Source organism: Nelusetta ayraudi, unplaced genomic scaffold, assembly GCF_046127955.1.
Source record: "Nelusetta ayraudi isolate G7.1 ecotype Tasmania unplaced genomic scaffold, CSIRO-AGI_Nayr_v1 ptg000010l, whole genome shotgun sequence".
NCBI lineage: Eukaryota > Metazoa > Chordata > Actinopteri > Tetraodontiformes > Monacanthidae > Nelusetta > Nelusetta ayraudi.
This window is the reverse complement of record NW_027466060.1, coordinates 642421-662071: the sequence shown is the minus strand read 5'-3', so window position 1 is coordinate 662071 and position 19651 is coordinate 642421. Positions and strand designations below refer to the sequence as shown.

The 19651-nt window shown below is 46.7% G+C and overlaps 1 protein-coding gene across 6 annotated transcripts in view; it reads right to left on the bottom strand.

Annotated features, from left to right (window-relative positions):
• Positions 1-6440, bottom strand: part of sema6a (sema domain, transmembrane domain (TM), and cytoplasmic domain, (semaphorin) 6A) — a 103860-nt gene extending 97420 nt beyond the window's left edge. For 5 of the 6 annotated variants that reach the window (XM_076019476.1, XM_076019480.1, XM_076019479.1 and 2 more), the window contains exon 1: positions 5771-6440. The gene's annotated coding sequence lies outside the window, so the exon portion shown is untranslated. The remainder of the gene's footprint in view (positions 1-5770) is intronic. The other variant, XM_076019478.1, reaches the window with a different exon arrangement.
• Positions 6441-19651: the final 13211 nt, after the last annotated feature.

Sequence of the window (19651 nt, the reverse complement as noted above, 5' to 3'; positions counted from 1 at the left end):
ATGACTAATTTTAAAATTAAATTACTACTTAACGAGAAATGTCGTTAGCTCATGGAGTGATTCAGAGTCTTGTGGTGGTGACATTTTGGATGGAGAAATTATGGACGGAAAGAAATGGAGGAGCATCGGTGTATTGTTTGGGTTGTATACTTGTACTGGTGTGAATGGACGCAATAAGGGTATGTTGTAATGTGATGTTAATTTGTGACGTTTGTATTATGAAGTTCATATTGTAAAATTGAAAGCACGTTGACCCCAGGCAGAGTAGCCGCTGCTTCGCAAAGGCTAATGGGGTTCGGAATAAACAAACATAAACACCAACTCTGGAATCAGGAATTCGGGTCGTGGGGGCGCTGACTGGGTATCTCTATAATAACTCTTGCAAGACATGGAAGAAGTTGCACCCGGCAGACCAACTTCTAGATGTCACTTCTGTTTATGTGGTATGTGTGCGCTTTGTGTTTTTAGTGGTCGTTTGTGTGTGACGAAAATCCCCAGCGCGGCCGCCCCCTCTCGCACTCGAACTGCTCGCAGGCTGGGTGCCTTGTGATGAAACAAGGCGATAACGCGGCAACCACATTAGCGCATGGTTAGTCGTTACAAGAGCCAAATGAGATTATAAGGTCATATGGTAAGAGGCGAAAACCCGCAGGCAACACACAAAAAACCCTTGTTTCAGAAAAATAACAGCAGATGTTCAATAAACGCTCTTATGTGAGCAAAACGGTTTTAATGGAGGAAACAAAACTGGACAGGAAACAGAGGGGGGGGGAATAAACAGAGGGGGATAGAGGGGCCGTGTTGGTGGCGCGAGGTGGCGGCTCCTGGGCCTCGGAAAGTTCCACAGCGCTCAATTTCCATAGTGATCCATCATTGAATAGCGCGTGAATTCAGCACGATTTGCCATCAAAAAGATCCAACCGAGCATGAAACAGGAAGCGCCTTGGTGCCGTGAAGAGGCCCCCCCCCCATTGTAGGAGCAAGGTGGAATAACAGCCGCTCGACTGTGCTGTAACACGCCGAGGATGCGGGCCGCTTTGCCAGGGAGCGATATTCTCAAGATGACGCCTGCTGCGAAAATATTCCGCTGCTCCGTTTAGGGAAAGAGAGTGCGGAATGAGAGGAGAGATCGCGCACACTGTGCGAGTGCATGAGCGTGCATGTGTGTGTGTGTGTGTGAGCGAGGGAGAGTCAAAAGATGCGCGCACAAAGGGAGATAGAGGGTTTACTGCTGAGATAAAAATGGAATCCATTTTGGTTCTTGAAGCACTCTCTCTCATCGGCGGCTCGAGGACCTTCCGCCGCCGCTCTTTCGCTCTCGTCCCGTCTTTTCCCTCCTCGGCCCCCGATTCAAACCAACCGCTCCACCTTCCCCCTCCGACGCACGGTTTTATATAATTCCCTCCACTCTTCCACCACCCCCCGCCTTTCTCCTTCCCTTCCCCTTTGCTCTCCTCCGCCCTGCTCATCCTCTTCCTCTTCGCATCTACTCTCTCTAGGCAGCCAGGCACCCCGACACTGTCTCGGGTCCTGAAACTATGGCAACGGAGGGAGAGAGCAAGCGCTCGCTATGATTAATAGATGAGAAATGCGGTGCCAATCGGCGGGGCCCGGGGAGGGAGGGACAGATGCACTCGACAAACAACACCAATCGCGGCCACCCGGCACACACGGCAAGTACACACGGTCAACCCTCCCCACGTCGACCGCCACCACACACCATTGTGGGCCCTGCGACTCCCACTGATAGTACACAGATAATGGGTGAAAGGTCTCACTGAAAGCAGGAAGTCGGGGAGCTTAAGGAGAGATTGGAAGGGCAGCTGAGGACTGTTGATGCTCTTGATGCTCAACACACACACACACACACACACACACACACACACACACACACACACACACACACACACACACACACACACACACACACACACACACACACGGGACAGCAGCAACCTCCCGTGTAAACAAGCAGCAAACTAACCACCACAGTCCCAGCAGCGTATCCGGCCCCCTAATCCTGCGCCCCTCACCTGAGGAAGATCAACAACATGGGCCGGGTAGGAGGCCGTCATCATTAGGAAGGACATCTTCTGATCTCTTTAAAGGCCAATCAGTCATCCATCCTGCTCCGAGGCAGCCGCACCACGCTCCGGCTGCGCTGGGATAATCCCCGCAAATGCATTTTCAATTCCATTCCATTTCAGTAATGACAGAGAGAGTAAACTTGGCCCCGGACAAAAGGTATTACGGCACGTTAATGTTGCGCGGAGTGTTTAAAATTCCCATGCAGAGAGAAAGCCGATGCTAGGAGCTTAGAGTCGAAGTTGCCGCTTTGTTCGCTGAGCTTCCATGAGCAAAACAGTTTTATTCTCGACATGGGCTGGCTATCACTTAATTCGCTTTATATCTGACAACGAAAACACAGGCTAAGACTAGACCGATTCCACTGCTCCATGGTACTGACAACACAGCATTACAACATGAAAACCATCCTTGTTTAAGCGCATGTGGGTATCACTGCGTCAACAGAGTGAAGTAAAAGAACATTTAGAACACGGTGAAGTGGGTGATTAGCGAGTGGTGGTTACACGGTCGGTGAGCCACCCTGTGGCACGAGATATACGAGGTCCCAGAGTACATGGAGTATCGTTCATCATCTCCAGTTTAAACATGAGACAATACGCTGTAATCCAGCGGCGAGGGATGAAGCCAGCGAGTACAAACGAGCCGCTGCTGCCGTAGATCTAGACTTCCAGCGGGTCGAAATCCACCGGCTAATCTGGTGTAACATCGCTGGGGTATAGTTTCGTCCGACAAATTGAAAAGCGTTTCGACCTAAACTGCATCAATTTTTAGAGGGTCATGGGAATCGGTGCCAAGGCAGCGAGAGATGGAGATAGAGAGAGAAAAAGAGAGAGAGAAGGCACGATGTCGATGCTGTGTGGGTGTTTTGTAATTCAATAAAGCTCGTCCAAATATCTTCCTGTTTATCTTTTCCGCCGGGCTGACTCACAACAGACTCCAGCTATATCTGAACTCTGTGAACACGGCGCCGTGTCACATCTGTGATGGACAGATCCTGTCAGCGCACACGCTCCCGCTTATTTCCTGACCCGTAATTTTAAAGGAGCCCAAAGTGCCAAAAAACGCATCCGCCGACTCAAAATTGGCAGTTTTTTTTTCTCCTTTTTTTCGAAACACTGCGGCGTGAAAAAGAGCAGGTTTGTCACACCGCGTAATTGAAGCGGCGGCAATTAGAGCGACGAGGAATCTGGATAATGGGTTAAGCATCAATAAATCACATTCAGACGAATAAGAGGGGTTTGATGCTTTCTCTCATGCACTTATCGCGGGGGGGGAGTGAAACAGCCCCACGCGCAAGCGACACGCATCAATAAAACATTTACCCTCACGAATATGCATGTAAAAATACAGACAGGTGAGTGTTTGTTCTCCGGCTGAGGAGAGGACCAATAATTAAGAGCGGCTGACGCGTCTCCTTATCTATAATGGACGGCCGATTGATTTGAAAAGGAGTTGAGCCATTTATCAATTATTTAAGCCACTGTGTACAGACTGCATCTGTCCTTAAGTTGCAGCAGCCTGCCTCTCTCTCTCTCTCTCTCTCTCTCTCTCTCTCTCCCTCACACACACACACACACACACACACACACACACACACACACACACACACACACACACACACACACACACACACACACACACACACACACACACACGTACAGTGTGACAGATTCACATTGGTCACACACAATGCCAACCCCGTTGCTATTGTTGGGAGATCGGCAGATCAAACACTCGGCGCTGCATTGCTCCAAACACACGCGCTCCGATCCCAGTCGCTGCTCTCTGCTCTTGGCCTCTCGGGTTCCGAGGAGCGGGCAGGCGGGCGGGCAGGCAGGCAGGCGGGCAGGCGGGCAGGGCAGGGCAGGGCTGCTCACACAAAAGGTAATCATGCTGTAATTCATAATTCGCCGCCACGGCGTGTCATTGCCATCAACAGCCGAATTTTCCCTTTCTGTTTTGTCGCCTCTGCGGAGGAGAACGGTGGGATTTTAGAGCCGTCCACCTCAACCAACCCCAGGACATTTCCAGTGCCTTGGGGGCTGATGTTGTGGGAGGAGCAGCGGTAGGATGTTAACACGCTGCTTGCTGTACAACAGAGGCAGGGGGAAGAAATAGCAAAAAGACCAGCAACACTGCTGAAGCACCAAATATTCCAACTGGTCTCAGGGCAGCGTTAAAAATAACCCCTTCCGCTCTCAGAGGTGCAGGAAATCAGTCTGTTTTTATTTTTGTATGACTAAAGTCTCAAACTCACGCTTCCATAACAGCTTGTGCAGCTGCTTAAAAATCAGCTGACACGAGGGCGCGCATTTTCCTGTGGGCATTTGCTGCTTCTCGGATTTGTCTTTTTTCTTTTTTCTTTTGATCACTTGATCGTCTACTATCTACATTTAGAGATTCTGGAACCTTAATTCCCCCTTATTTCCCCCCCACCTTCCTCTGTGCCTCCCCGGGGATCTTCCACTCTGGGAGAAGAGAGACAGAGGAGGGGAAAAGAGGAGAAACTGGCAATGACTGGGTGTTGGCAGCCAGGCTGTTGGATGTGGTTTGGGAGGCCTCTATCTCCTCTCCCAGCTTGTTAAAGTAATAATGTGCAGCAGCGTTTTTATTTGACGGCAGAATCCACTTCTGAGGGGGCCAAGAGCAATTTCGCCTCCTGCTCAGAGAAATATTTGACTGATCTTTGGGAGCACAGTCACAGTGACCGCACCACCTCCTGGTGCAACTGTGCACTGACATCCCTGCACACACACACACACACACACACACACACACACTGGCAAGTGCGAGAGTACAGAGAAAGAGAAGAGAGGCAAGACGGGGGGAAAGTGTACAACTCGCACAGCTAAAGCAGAAATCTTAGAGCGATTAATGGACAGTGTGATAACAGAGCGCGAGGCTGCATCATTAGCGCTAAACTGCTGCTGCTGCTGCTGCTGCTGCTGCTGCTGTGACTGAACGTTTCAACCACGCTGAAATCCCATAAAGCACTTTAATAATGCCCCTTCAGACCGGGCTATGTTATCATACCTATTTCAGGCACACGATCTTCATATTATTATTTTTACTATCGCACCCAGGCAGGTGTTTAATGGGTGTAGAGGAGATGAGAGAGAAACACTCACAAGCTGATGATCTGACTGAATAAAATTCACACTTTTTCCTATTGCCCTCTTCACCTACCGATGTCTTTTTTTTTCTTTTCTTTTCTTTTTTTTTTTTTTAAACAACAACTTCACATTGCAGATCAGTCAAAGTGATCAATAATAGAGCTTCCCGAGACGAACGTCTTTTTATGACGCTGGTAAACAAAATAAGATGAATTTCTCGCTGAACTCGTTTGTTGTGTATTCATATAAAGAGCTCTTATTCGAGCGGATATGGAAGGCGGTTATCGTCTAGAGTTTAGGGGGAGAAACTGCGCTTTTGTGATTTCTAAAGGGCTTTCAAACACAATGAGGGGAGTGGATAAAACCGCGTAAAACGGTCCCAAGTGGATGAGGTGACCCGGTAAAAGCTGGTGCACTTGTCGCCCGGCAGCCTGCCTGCCTGCCTGCCTCCGCCGCCGACAACAACAAGCCTGCGGGGCTGGAGGATCTCTGGCGGCGAGCCGCGGGCAGCGAGCTAAAGTTTGAAATAAAACACACAACAAACAAACAAAAAAAAAAAAACACCTTACCTCCAGCTCATGAATGGCTGTCCCTCGGAGTGCTTTCACGACTCTGCCTTTTCTCTTTGCCGTTTCTTTTAGTAATCCATGGGATACAACGGGCGTCTCGCTCTCTCTCGGAAAATAAAAGAAGCGGTTCACACGGTGCTCCGTGCAAACAATACGAGCGCTACTTTTTTCCTCTCCTGCGCTTCTTTCCGCGTTAACATGCCGCGCCGGAATCGCACACCTCCTCAAAATGCAGGGATATCCATCGGGAGGCGAAAACAAAAATTCAAACGAGGCAAGTGTGGTGGGGAACTACCCTTAAAACTCCCCCGAGGCGTTTAGCGACGGTCCCAGAACTAGCTACGGAGCTGAACGCGGCGCTCTCCACAAAAGCCGACGGACGGTCGGTCATCCTATTTGGAGATGAAGCGTCTTACCAGACTGGAGCGCAGCGCTGCGAGCCCAGCTGTCACCCACCCGCTACACGCGCGCGCGCACTCGCGCACTCGCACTCGCACACATGCACTCACACAAATACACTCACGCGCACACACTCACACACACACAGAGACACACACACACACACACACACACACACACACACACACAAGCGCTCCCACACATTCGCAGGGAGGAGCTTCGTCCCTGGAACGCGAGGTATTGTGTCAATTGGTGCCAGTTTCTGGACAACTGTATGTCTATTTTTACGCAGTGGCATTTGCGAAGAATGCTGAGGAGAAGGAGAAAGCCGGAGTGCACGTTTGACAGAGGAGGAGGAGGTGGAGGAGGAGCAAAGGGTGAGGAGGAGAAAATTGTTAAGAGGTTACTCGGCAATGCAAATGAGATTAAGTGGCATTGTGTGGACGCGCACGCAGCTCCGCTGGCTCCGTGTCATGCAAACTGCCGCCAGCAGTTTTTTTTTTTTAAGACACAATTAAAAACACCAGTGCACTCGCGTCACCTGAATATTGCTGCACGTGTTTTAATTGTTATGTGTTTTTTTTGTTTTGTTTTTTTTTTGGTGGGGGCAGAGGGTCAGGAGGTTGGGGGGTGCGGTTCGGCTCAATCGATGTGAATCGGTATGTGCGCAGGTTCAAAGAGTCCCTTGTCTCCTTGTCTCTGCTGTGTGCGGACCACCCATCCTTCCCTGGCGGTCCCCCTCCTGGTGGACCAAAGGGTGGCGGGCATGCACCAGCACATGCTTGGCACCCATAGGGGCCCTAATCTCATCAGCGAGGCCCGTGCGATGGATAAACAAGAGCCAAGTTCAAAAAAAAAAGAAAAGAAAAGAAAAAAGTTGCTCCTTAAAATTTATGGCGCACAAGATCACACACACACACACACACACACACACACACACACCCTTACACAAACAACCACATATTGTGCGCACACATCTCTGCCTTGCAGGCCGAGCCAAAATCAACATCAGTTTGTCAGTTTGTCAGATTGAGGACTTGAAGTGCGAGGCGACCGCAAAAAGACAAATCGCAACTGCTTCCACATGCTCCCAGATGCACCGGCTCTCACCGTGTGACCGTTCCACTTCCTCCACACTCCTGTGCGGAGCTCCATGTGCCGCTCTTCAGATGGTGATAGCGGCCCACCTGTGTGTGTACGTCTCTGCCTGTCTGCCGTTCTGCTCCACAACAAGTCGTTGGCTCGGCGCGGCCCACCGCCAGCAGTATTGTGTTACTCTTTAATGTAAACGAACGCACCCGCGTCTGCCAATTCCATCCTCGTCTGCGATCATTTCATTTGATTAAAGACAAAAAGCTATTCAGCGTCTCGAGGCCAATCCGTCACGTTGCAGCGAGGAGACAGCACAAGCTGTTTTCGTTTTCTTTCCCCGCCAGGCCCGGCCCGGCCCTCTGTCGCTTCTCTCTTAGTTACATTAACATGTAAACCGTCTTCGGCAATTGTGAACAATTGTGCACCATATGACGTTTGCGCACACGGGAAGGGGAAAGTGATACGCTTTCAGGTCCCCGCTGAACAATGGAGCGCGTTCATTCCACTACGCTGCGTGATTCGTGAGCTCGATGTAATTTATGCATTAGGCCAGAAAGATTCACGCAGCTCACCTTCTGTTTCTTTATTTAGAACACAACACACGCTATACTCAGGTGTACACGGCTCTCACAAATTTCGACCGTTTGATTCGGCCCGGTCGGTCTTTAGAAGAAAATATCTTTTTCAGAATTTTTTGTTTTTCCCCCAAAGCCCTTTCAGACAGCTGGTCAGGGTCTCATCGCGTGGTTTTGTATCTCAGGCGTCACACGAGCGCCTCTTGCAAGACGATCAAAGAAATTTACCGACAACGCTGAAGGAGTGATTGACAGCAGGAAACATCAGCAGCCAGTATCTTATAAAAGCCTGTGAACTATGGGGAAAACAAACAAGGAAAAAAAAAGTTCAGTAACTGGACTTTTCAGGTCTTTGGTCATATCAGGGAGCGGGCCTGATAATAGCCACAGTCAACAAAACCAAGGCTGAGCTGAGCTAATATCAGAAGTGGTGAAATGCTGCCAGCCCCTAATCAAAACAAACGGCATACAACCCCTTCTGAATTTCACACTCTTATCTCAGCCTTTACATTCTCTAATCTCCCCCCCCCACCCCCCCCCCCCCCTCTTTCTCAACTGCTCTCACACACACACACACACTTTGAAGTGGAAGTGTTGCAAAGTGTGGGAGGCGGGCCGGGCTACAATTCCTGCTCAATAATGTCAAGATACGCACCCGTCAGTTTGAACTGTGGAAATATGCTCTTGTCGGAGCTTATCTCGCTTGTCTTGCTAAAGTTGTCCCGGGCGAATTAGCGCTGCGTGCAGTGGAGGAGGTTGAAATGGAGCAGCCATCACATCGTTCCCCCGGCTGGGACAGACCGCAGGCACAAAACCAGTCATTCTTCAGGGACTCGGCTCGGCTTCGAAACACTTTACTCCCCGCATCTTATGACTAGAAAACACCCGCCCGTCTCGTCTGTGAAACTGGAACTGAACATTTCATCCCTGGCAACAGACGTCTCTTAGATTATTTTACTGGTTTTCAGCGACTAATTCACACCCTGGTGCTGGCCTGAGGAGATACTAAAGAAACCACACACTCCCTTCCTACGGATAGCGTGCACCAATAAAATCTCTGAAACAACACGCAGCAGTTTCCTGTGCGCCCCCTGTGATTCACCCTCGGCCCTATTCTCTTTGAAATGCCATCGCGCCACAGTGTGGAAGAAGCTCTTAGATCTTTAACTTCAGTGACAGCGCTGATACAACACTGATTAAGATGTTCCATTTACTTTGAAAAGCACATGAATATGAATGAAATAAAAGTGTCAATGTATACAGAGTGATTTTTGACAGTGTTTTTTTCTTTTATGTCAGGGGTGCAGTCTGGCACATTCAAGTGTCATGAAAGATCTCCAGAAAATGACATATATTTAGCCCTGTGTTCACAGTCTCTCGCAAAGAGTCTTCAGTTATAGCATCCTGCTGAAACCAATTCTTGTAGACCATCTAGATGCCTTTTCTGACCTCGTAGCAACAACAACCATAACGACGTTCTACAACTGTGTGCTCCAGAAAAGGTTTTCTGTGAAAAAGAGCAAAATATTAAAGAATTGACTTTGCTCATTTCTGGGGAGTTTATTGACAGCCTTGTTAATAAAAATCAACAAATGAGAAATTGAGCTTTGTGTGGGGAATTGAAAATTCCCCCCCAAAAAAAATTAATTTAAGTATATTTGAGAATTAATGAGGCTTTGAATTTATATTTAAAATGTGATATTGACAAGTTTGAAACATGTTGGCCCTTTTTTGTAAACTATCCAATTGAATAAATAATGACACAATCCCCAAACTTACTGTCATTATACAAGGAGTTTGCTTATTTTATTCAAAGTATAAAGTCTTCAAAAGTGCAAAAAAAAAAAGATAAAGAATGACCAACACTCTGAGTAAGGTAAGAGATTAAGTTTTTGCCTATGCATCAAATGTTTCTTTGAAATGATGGCAAATGTAGCGCTTATCTCATCACGCTTCCAGTTTGTGTTCTATCATCAAGTGGCTCAGGTTTCGGGTTCGTACCGGCTGATACATCATCACTCTCTGCGACCAATCCATTAGGCTGCACCGTTTCACCGGAGCCATAATCACTCTTACAAGTAAATAAATCATCTAAAATTAATCCAACCATAGCGGAGACACAAACAGAGGCAACGCAATAAACCAAATGAAAGATGACCATTGTGTACGCCGCAGCTTCGCTGGTGCTGCTTCTTCCGGCAGCAGAGACTACACACTGCTGTTGGCCCATGCGAGGACACAAACCATTTGTCCCTGTCCTTTCATTTTCACTTCGCCGAGTAAACACACCTGACCACTCCAGTCCACGAGCAGCCTCGAAAAAGCCACTGAAACTTGCTGTGTTGCCTTGTATGTGAGTCAGCACTTTCAGCATCTTGCCCCGCAGCGGTCGCAGGAGTGCTGCCAAACGTTTGTGTCATACGATGATGTAGGTGCTGTGCCCCCGAAATGCTGCCGTGCAGTGTGTTTTGCTGCCTGGCTGCTGCCTCAGCTGCAGTTCTAATAGCTGCTGCTCACCTGTGGATCGAAAACTGCTGCTAAGAGCAGAGCAGAGCCTATTTACAGCGCTAACTACCGTTGTACTGTACTGGGCCATCACTGAATCTGCCTGCTGCCTCCCCTCTTAGTACTCTAATGAGCACTCCAGCCTGTTTATTTTACCCAAAGGGTGTAAAGTGGGAAGAGTAAACACGGAGTAGTTTCTGAAATTTGTGGCCTACATGCTGTTGATTGCTAAGCCGTTCCATATGGGGCGTTTGGGAGCATAGTAGTTGGATCCGCTTTTGTTGCAGGGGGTTGTAGTCTTGCCTTTTCTTCCACCTCATGATTGATCTTGGTGCTAAACGCAGGCAGTAGCGCGGGGATTATAAGGACCGGCACTACTGCAGACTTAAAAGTAACACTGCGGGTTTCATGAAAACATTTTCCAGATACAGTTCTCTTGTGCCTTGAGACTGTGGCATCTGCGGCTTTACAACTGGGATCCAAATATTATATAAAAGCAGAAGTACCACTGATTTTTTTTTTTGTTTGTTTCCTTCATTTGCAGGTGCAAGAGGGTCTTTTCATTTTTGCCGCAGGTGATACAGTCCTCTGGTTCACACAGACCAAACCTTTATGTCCAACCAAAGGAAGAAGTTTGGGTCTGATGTAAACTGAAAAATGAATAATGGTTAATAAAACTCTAGAATATTCACATCTGTTGGACCAAGTACGTGAGGCCGAGGCAACTTGCTACCAATGAGGAGGAAGATGGGAGGCACAAACTGGGACAAACACACATTCACAAAAGGTTTTCTGAAAAATGAAAGAATGACTGAACAAAACCATCTGATGCTTAAACATGCAAGTCTATGGTGTATACATGGAAGCATCTGAATGTAGTGTATAATGTGATAATGCCACGACGTTCTTCCATTTTTTTCCTTACCAGAATCAAACAATATGACTACCCACGCAGCTGACAACACGATGATGTCAGAAGCACATTGTCTGCAAAGCATCACATGTAGGCGACGGCAACACGAGGCAAGATTGTCAGGCGAATTTCTTTAGTGCTTCTTTTTGCATGGCATGTTTTGTTCTCTAGATAACAGACACAAATCACATTTTAGAGCCCTCAGAAACTCATTATTGAGCTTAATTAGAATAGTGCCATCTGTCTTAACAGAGCAATGTCTCTAAAAGCAGGTCTGGACCACCTTGCCTTAAGTCAGTGGCTCTCAAACTTTCTCTGTCACGCCCCACCTTGGAGGAAGAAAATTTTTCAAGAAGCCCCAAATTTGACGTGGCTGTGTCTTGAGGGATCCCGATGAACCTACAAGTGGCCCCATGTCTCTAGGAGATTCAAGTGTCTCAATGACTATTTACTGGGAAAGGAAAGGCTATTCATTAAGGAGCACTGCATTAAACTAGGGAGGGGATTTCTTTGAGGTTGCAACAAAGAGCCACTACCATTTATTTGGTGTTATGATAGTTTGCAACCACTTCACTGAAACCTGTGAGTGGCCACCCATCTGTGAGAAATATGAAAGAAATGTCAACAACTTGATTATGCAGAAACAAGCACTGATAACCAGCGGCTAACCCTGGCGGCATTGTGCTCAGACCTAAAGCCAGTAAAAACAGTATTTAAAAGGATATGAATGGGGCAAAGAAACAACAAACAGCGGTATCTCTCCGAAGGCAGGTCGAGTGCGGGAAATACTGATGTACCGGACTGGAAGTTATAGGGATGAAACAGCTGCAGAGGTTTTTTTTTTTTATGGATAAGCTCATGCCCAAGCTCCAGGGGTGTGACAACTTTCCATCCTACAGTGTGCTTCAGAGGGCACGCCGCATTAGAAGACATCCAGACAGGCCAGGACCCACCAGAGCAACCAGAGTCTCTTCATTTTTACCCCATAAGGAAAAGGTTTGAAGCTTGCTTGCTTGGGGGGAAAACGTTGCATTCATGTGCACCACAACAAGAAGGTCAGTTTTTGTTTTGTCTACAGAGCTGTGCTGCTGCACGAAAAAAGATCTAAAATTGAGCACGGTCCTGCAGGGGAAGAATATTGACTTCTTCCTGTTCTACCCAGCCAAACCTGTAAAGAGCACCATCTATTTTTTCCTTTCTTTCTTTCTCGGCAATTTTCAGAGCAATATAACTTACCTGGAATAATGGGCAGAGTACTATTATAGCTCTGTACTGCATATCTGACATATTGATTGATAGGCTGGGTTGGCCTTCACTTACTGAAAATATTTTAAACTTGAAATGTATGTGAATTAAAAAAAAAAAAATCCCCACTTTAACAGTGGAGGTTTAGAGAGGGTGAAAATTCACACACTTTGCCAAAAGCGACTCGTTTGCGGCTTTCACACAACATAGCAGGACAGGATGCGTTGACCCATATAGTGCAAGTTTGCTTTGTTCTATGTCAGATTGCTGAGACACATGATTGGCAGCCGTTGCATAGCATGGACTGCCTATCAGCTTCAGGCATGGGACAAGATTTAAAAGCTGCGGCCACATGCTTCAAAGACCGTTTCAGCGAGACCTCAGCTGGGTCTTGCTGAAAATACATTGGAATCCCTGCATTTCCGTCTGAGCTTAGTCTGGCGTTTACGCCACCTTACGGCGTGACAGAGCGGACACAGAGACACGAGTGGTTTCTCACCAAAGATTGCGTGTCATGGGAGGCTAAAAACATCTCTATCATTGTGCACAGTTTGTACACAGTAGAGACAAATGACTGTCCTTTCTCCCAGTTTATGCCATATGTTACACTATCCCAAATCCCTTAAGCTTTGATTGATGAATGCTGCTGCCTTAGCTTTGGATACTGGTTTGGTGGCAGTGTGCTCCACTGGGGGATGTAAAGCTAAAGTTAAAATCACCAACAGCTGCGTGTAATCCCTCGACTACTTCCAGTTCAAGTTGCTAATAAATATGGCTTTTATCTCGCGAAAAATGTTAATGTTGTGAAGTGCCAAAGAGAACCTCAGAGGGAAAAATTAGAATAGCAGTGGGAATTCAACAGCAAATTTTTAAAGGAGCTCGCTAGCAGTGATAAAGACAGAAAATGATATATTTTGAATGCTCACATTACCCAGGGGCTTAAAGAAAACCAATCAAACAGTAGAGGGCATAAACGCATGATATCACAGTTTTGAAAACATTTTCCGTCACATAGTCCACACAGGTGTTTAGCTGCACTTTTGCCATTAAAAGGGATAGTTTTTAAATTGAACAAATTTACCACCACAAGGGTGCAACTTCAATTTTGACTGAACTGTCCCTTTAAGCAGGTGCCAGCTATGTAGCTGTTCACACCGTCCGTCTTCTGTTTCTGGAGCAACCTATCAGTAGAGAAGTCGTTCCAACAGAAAAACATAAACATCTAAGAATACAGATTCAAGATTCAACTAAACAAACAGCAAAGGTTGAAGAAATTAACTCTAAATTCAGAAGAATTTACGACTAAATGGCTGATGGATAAAGCAAAAAGGTGGGTTTTTTTTCTCCTCTCAGGAGGGAGGGTTGGGGGGTTGAGTGGGTGTGTCTTCAAGCAGTTTGCACATCAATTTTGCGAGAGCAGGGTTTTTTCATCTGGAGCCGTGCATTCATTTAAACTGCGACTTGTCACAGTTATTGGGGTATGTCATCTCCTCCGTGGGAGGTAACTGTGTCAAACAGGCACACGTCAAGGACAGTATTCAAAAGATCCTGAAAGATCAAAGTGTCACTTTCTACGTAAGAGCAGAAAATAAGAACAGAAAAAAAGAACAAGCTGCCGCTCTCCTCCAGCAGGTGCATAACGATCATTAGATGCCTGACGAGTTTAACAGGGAGGAAGGTGCCACTCACACATGCACCTATGTGAACGCACGCCTGCGCACTGACAGAGTGCACACACACAGATGCGCTTACACGCACATGCGCGCGGGCGCGCACACACACACACTTAGAGACAGGCAGCATAATACCTGCGGTGTTGAAGATTGAAAAATAATAAGATGCAGAAAATAGGTATCACAGGGTGGCACGTAAATGAAGTCATATTTTTGGTGCCATCCAACTGGCAAGCAACACTTCTTTTCATTATAATTGGTCTCCCAGAAATTTCCAGCTTTTTGTTTTTTGAGCATGGCAATCACAAACTCAAGAGTTGCTGGCAGCAAGATTTTATAGTTAAGGGATCTTTATGCAAAGACAATTAATGATTTGCTACAAAATTTCCACCATGTGAAACTTTTGCAATTTATAAATATTTTTTTCTATTGAAAGCTGGAGCCAGTGAATAGATTGGACATAAATAATAATTTAAAAGGCATGCGTACAAATGAACAATTTTCCACTTAGTGTCAGTTTTCAGAGATGTTGCAGAGTTCAGCATCAGCAGAACCATTATACAATGTCCTACTGTGAGACTACTGTAAATTATTTTGTTATGATGGTATAATACAATGTCCTCTTCCTTTTCCACTCTATAAAAAATAAAAATAATTTAAAAAAAAAATGTTTTAATTGTTTTGCGTCACCACAGTTGTCAAATAATATATACTGTATATTTTCAAGCCTGGCTTTGGCTGTGAGCCACTGGCAACTATGTCAGTGCGTACGTCACATATGAGCGTCAGGCAGTGGGAGGATGGTGGGAGCCAGACCTGTAATAGCAAAATGGTGTAAAGAATGGCTTAGCAAGGTACAGTGAGTAAAAGGACTGGAAGGCGGACCACGCAGAGGCCTGCTGCACCTCGACCGAGCCGGCTTCGGTTTCCTCTGCACAACCCGACTCGCATGAGAGCCATGAATAAGTCAACATTTCTGCATGATAGGTCTGTAACTAGGAGTGACAGTTAGAGAGCCTACTCTTTAGAATCTCAGATGGGACTCAGCGTGTGTGTGTGTGTGTGTGTGTGTGTGTGTGTGTGTGTGTGTGTGTGTGTGTGTGCGTGTGTGCGTGTGCGTGCATGTGTGTGTCCCCTCCCTCATTTACCTCACAAATGGACGTCTTGCTGTGGATGAGGTCTGAAGGTCTGGAGAGAGACGTTATTGACGTCAGCTGCAAAGGGAGAGCCACAAGCTGGAAGGAAAATGTCACTGAAGAAAAAGAATTGGAGGGGGGGAGGGGCGGGCGGTGGCAAACAAGTTGCGGTGTGCTTTATTTGAAAGTGATTTAAAGCTGTCACATCGGGTTGTGCTTTAAAATTGCTACACATACATACCACAGGTAATGGTGGTGTTTTTGGTATTATTCAACGTGCGCTGACTGCAGACATGACCTTGTTTTCTCGCGAGGTTTTTTTTTTATTTTTATCTTGCTTTGGTTTATTTTGCTTTTATTCATCATCCGCTTATGAGTTGCTGGCCGTGCAGTGGTGGCAGAACAGCACATCACAGTAAAACATCCTGCTTCCAACATGGTTCTTCCTAGGAGCTTTTTGCATTGCTTTTTTTCCCTTCATGTATTTTTATTTTAGAGAGCTGCTATTAAAAAGAAGTTGTGTGGAGAGCTGTGTCAGCAAAAGAAACAAATCCACTTTACAAACCGAAGTGTTGATGCTCCTGTGGGGAAACATTCTACTTTTTTTTCTCATATTTTTCTAACATTTAATACGCCTTTAAAATAAGCAGATTCACAAAAACCACAGGATCAGGCAAAGGCAACTGTGAATTTGTTCGAGAGCGGCGCCATTGTTTTCTTTGCACTCGCACTGCTCGCTGAGTCAAGCTGGTTCCAGGGAAACGATGCTGCCAGTGACTTCTTTCCGTGCAAGAGCCAGAGCGGCGGCAGATGTTTCCCTGACAATGCACATTATTTGTATCATTATTACCATGATTTCCAGCCCATTCACTCCACTCAGACACAGCCACACAGAGCTCAGTGTTTGACTGGACCTGTCTATCTGGATGTTGTCACCGCTGCAGATTTAAAGACACAGTCCCCGATGAATAAGTCATCCCACCTTTTCTCACGCGTCCATAGTGCTCATCTATATTTCAGCCATTTCGGGGCGTTGCACTCTGTCCCCCTGTCTGGCCTTTCCATCTGCCTGATGCCTCCCCGTAACAGCAGTTCCAACAGGGGGGACAATGATCCATCATTGACCGTATCTGACCGTCGACCTTGAAAGGCTGCGGTATTTGCATTGACGACGGGCCGTGATGGTATGGAAGCAGAAAAATCCCCCGTGATGCATCGCAGTTTGTGTTTCCCTGCAGCTGCAGCAGCATGCTGACGACTCTCAGGGTAACTTTTTTTTTTTTTTTATATATATATATGGCGCCGATGGAGAATTAATACCATTATGATCAAGCCCCCTGCGTTCCTCCACAGACAGACCCCGGCTATGAACTGCTAAATGATTAATGGGTGAGATGAAAGTGAATGTAGGTCACTGTAGGTAAGGGTCGATGGAAGCGGCATAAATCTGAAGAGGATAATAACCAGATATCATGGAGCATCATGGCCTAACCGGAGCTATCATGGGTGTATTTCAACACCCGCAGCTTACAAATATAAATATATCGCAAATGTGCTTAATTCCAGGTTGCACATGTCACCCTGAATAGCCCAGCGCTAAATATGGACCGTGCACAGTGTTGCAATGTTGTTTTGATTTGAGCTCAGTCACAATGGGTTGGGCTGGTTAGCCAGATTATGTTCTCTCGACTTCCATACGTGCATTCGCTTTCTATCACCGTATATCCTGCACTCAGGGTCGCAGACCAAGCTGTGTTCCAGCTGTCTTGGGCTGACGGCAGGGGACACCCGGGACAAGTTGGCAGTTTATTGCAGGGCCATAAGAGACAAACTAACAGGACAGTCACACTTTCACCAGAAGACAATTTAGAGTCGCCAATTAGGCCCCAGGAGCAGGAACCAAACCCATGAACTTATTGCTGTGAGCCAACACTGCTAACCACCGCTGCACCACCGTGTTTTCACCCAACTTGTATCATTCAATCCAAATCATTCAGCCTTGCACAATTCCTTTCTCTCCAGATTAGAATATTATCATGCAGCAGTGCAATTCTGACAGGAGACAAAATACCTGTGTTTTTCATCCACCCTGTCTCTCCACTCCATCTGATTTGCTATCAGATGTTACCCTGGGTCCTCATTAAGGACGTTCACTCTAAATGCCTTCAGACAGAAGGAGGCAGCGAGACAAAAAGCGAAGCCAAAGCATCTGATGATGAAGCGACCTGCAGCTCAAACAGTGTCAGAACAAATCGAGGTAAATCCAGCTCATATTCGTGTGAACCGTGGAGCGTCTCCGTTCCCAAAAACAAGTGAAGTTGCAGGAGAAACATTGTGAATTTCATTTAGTGATCTGCAAGTACTGATATATTGAGACGCTTTGAATGTTTTTTTTAAGTAAATACACTATGTAATAGAGCACTTATTTATCAAAGTCAGTAAACAACAGTTACAAAGTGCTCAACAGAAGATCCTTTAAACCCACTGCTGTCAAAATAATATGACACGGAATATGAGGGACACTGAATTTTCACATTTGTTGTACACTTCAGCCAATTCCCGTTATTCTGCTACGCTACTGTACGCTGTTGTGCATCTTAGAATATTCATGGTGACATTACATCTATATTGCATTGCCGTATGCCCCAGATTTACACTGCATTTCTGACACACATTAAGCTTCCCTCTGGCTCAAAATTCGACAGAGTTCTTCGTGTGAAAGGAATTGGTCTGCAAAGGCAGCGGTGGGTGTGCGCTGTCTCTCGAGCGATCAGCTGCAGCCTCAACAAAAGGTCTCCGAGTGACAGAACCCGGAGTTTCCTAAGCTTATGTGAAAAAAAATGCAGCTAACAACTAAAAAAGTGAAAAGTGACAAATAAAAAGGCCAATCGGGGAGTGAGACAGAGGGAACAGATGGAGAGTAAAAAGACGTGAAAATCATAAAGGAAGAAAAAGACAAGGGGAGAGAGATCACGAAGGGCTGAAGTCGGCGGTGAGAGCGAGGACTGAAGGGGGACGGGGGGAAGTTCTGTTGTCAGCAGAGGGTGGGTGGGTGGCAGGTGATGGAAGGATAATGATAGAGGGAGGGGCCTGCTCGACCCCTGCTGACCTCTCACTGCAGCTGACTGCTGGGAAGAGCTGAAGGAAATGGGCGCAGCAGCGGCAGCACGATGAGATATCCTGCCGCCTGCACGCTAACCCCTCTTCCTCTGACGCCGATGCCTGACTCCGGCTGCAGGACTTCGCCCGTGCAGAGGAGCAGCACACCTCGTGCAAGGACACACGTGTTGACCTGCCCTTGCAGACAACAGGGACGAGCGTGCTGATGTGTACAGAGCTCCACCACACGCGGCCGTCCGTGTGCTTCTAGGACAAAATGCCCTGACGCACCTCCAGCCGCCTCGACGCCACTCGCAGCCGAGGAGGACACTTAGACACCAGGGTCGCAGCATCGCGCAGAAATGTAGGACAGCGTTGAAGTCGTCGTGTCGAGTGGGGAGGCGCCGGCGGATTACAAATGCGGAGAGTCTCTGTCAGCGATGGCACCAACAAAAACAGCATTATCATGCAGTGCAGCGCAGCTGGTTTTGGTTTACCAAGTACAAACAAAGCCCATTATGCCAAGCGCCCCACTTTTGCACGTGGAACATAATGGGAGCTTATCATTTGATGAGTGTTCATAGATACACATAATTACCTTGAGATGAGAGCATTTACCATGACGCCAAATGCTGCACCGGCTATGCTCTCCTTTAAGAAAAGAAAAGATGTTATATTTGCCATTAAGTGTCATTAGGGTTGACTACTCATTCCCTCCGTCTTTGGGTAAAAAATGTGCAGCAACTTGTGGATATTTTCTTGTGTGGAAAAGCTGCTCCGCTTGCCCCCGCCGCCCCTCACTCGTGGAACATCAAAGCACAGCCACAGTTCAAACTTCAAGCACATTTTGGCATCGCCATGCTACCTCTGGATCCAGTAATTACAGCTCGTACAAGAAATCAACATTATTACTCGTCAAACCGCGCTATAATAATACCACAAAACACTTCAAAGAGACAACTCAAATTTCAGGGGAAATATGAAAACTCATGGATTATGCATTAGGACTCAGTCAAGCTTCTAATGCAGCTGGGGCTCGGTTCCTGTTCTCCAGAGCAGGACCCAACCTTGATAATCATGAAGTTGGTCGTTTTAAAACTGAAATTTTACATGACTAACAAAATTGTGCTTGTCGGAGGCTTGGGATGTGTTCTTGAATAGCCTGCTAATCTCACATGTTGGAAAACTGAAATGAAAAGAAGTATAATGCAACCTAGTCCAAGAGCTCTCAGGCACGTAAACTA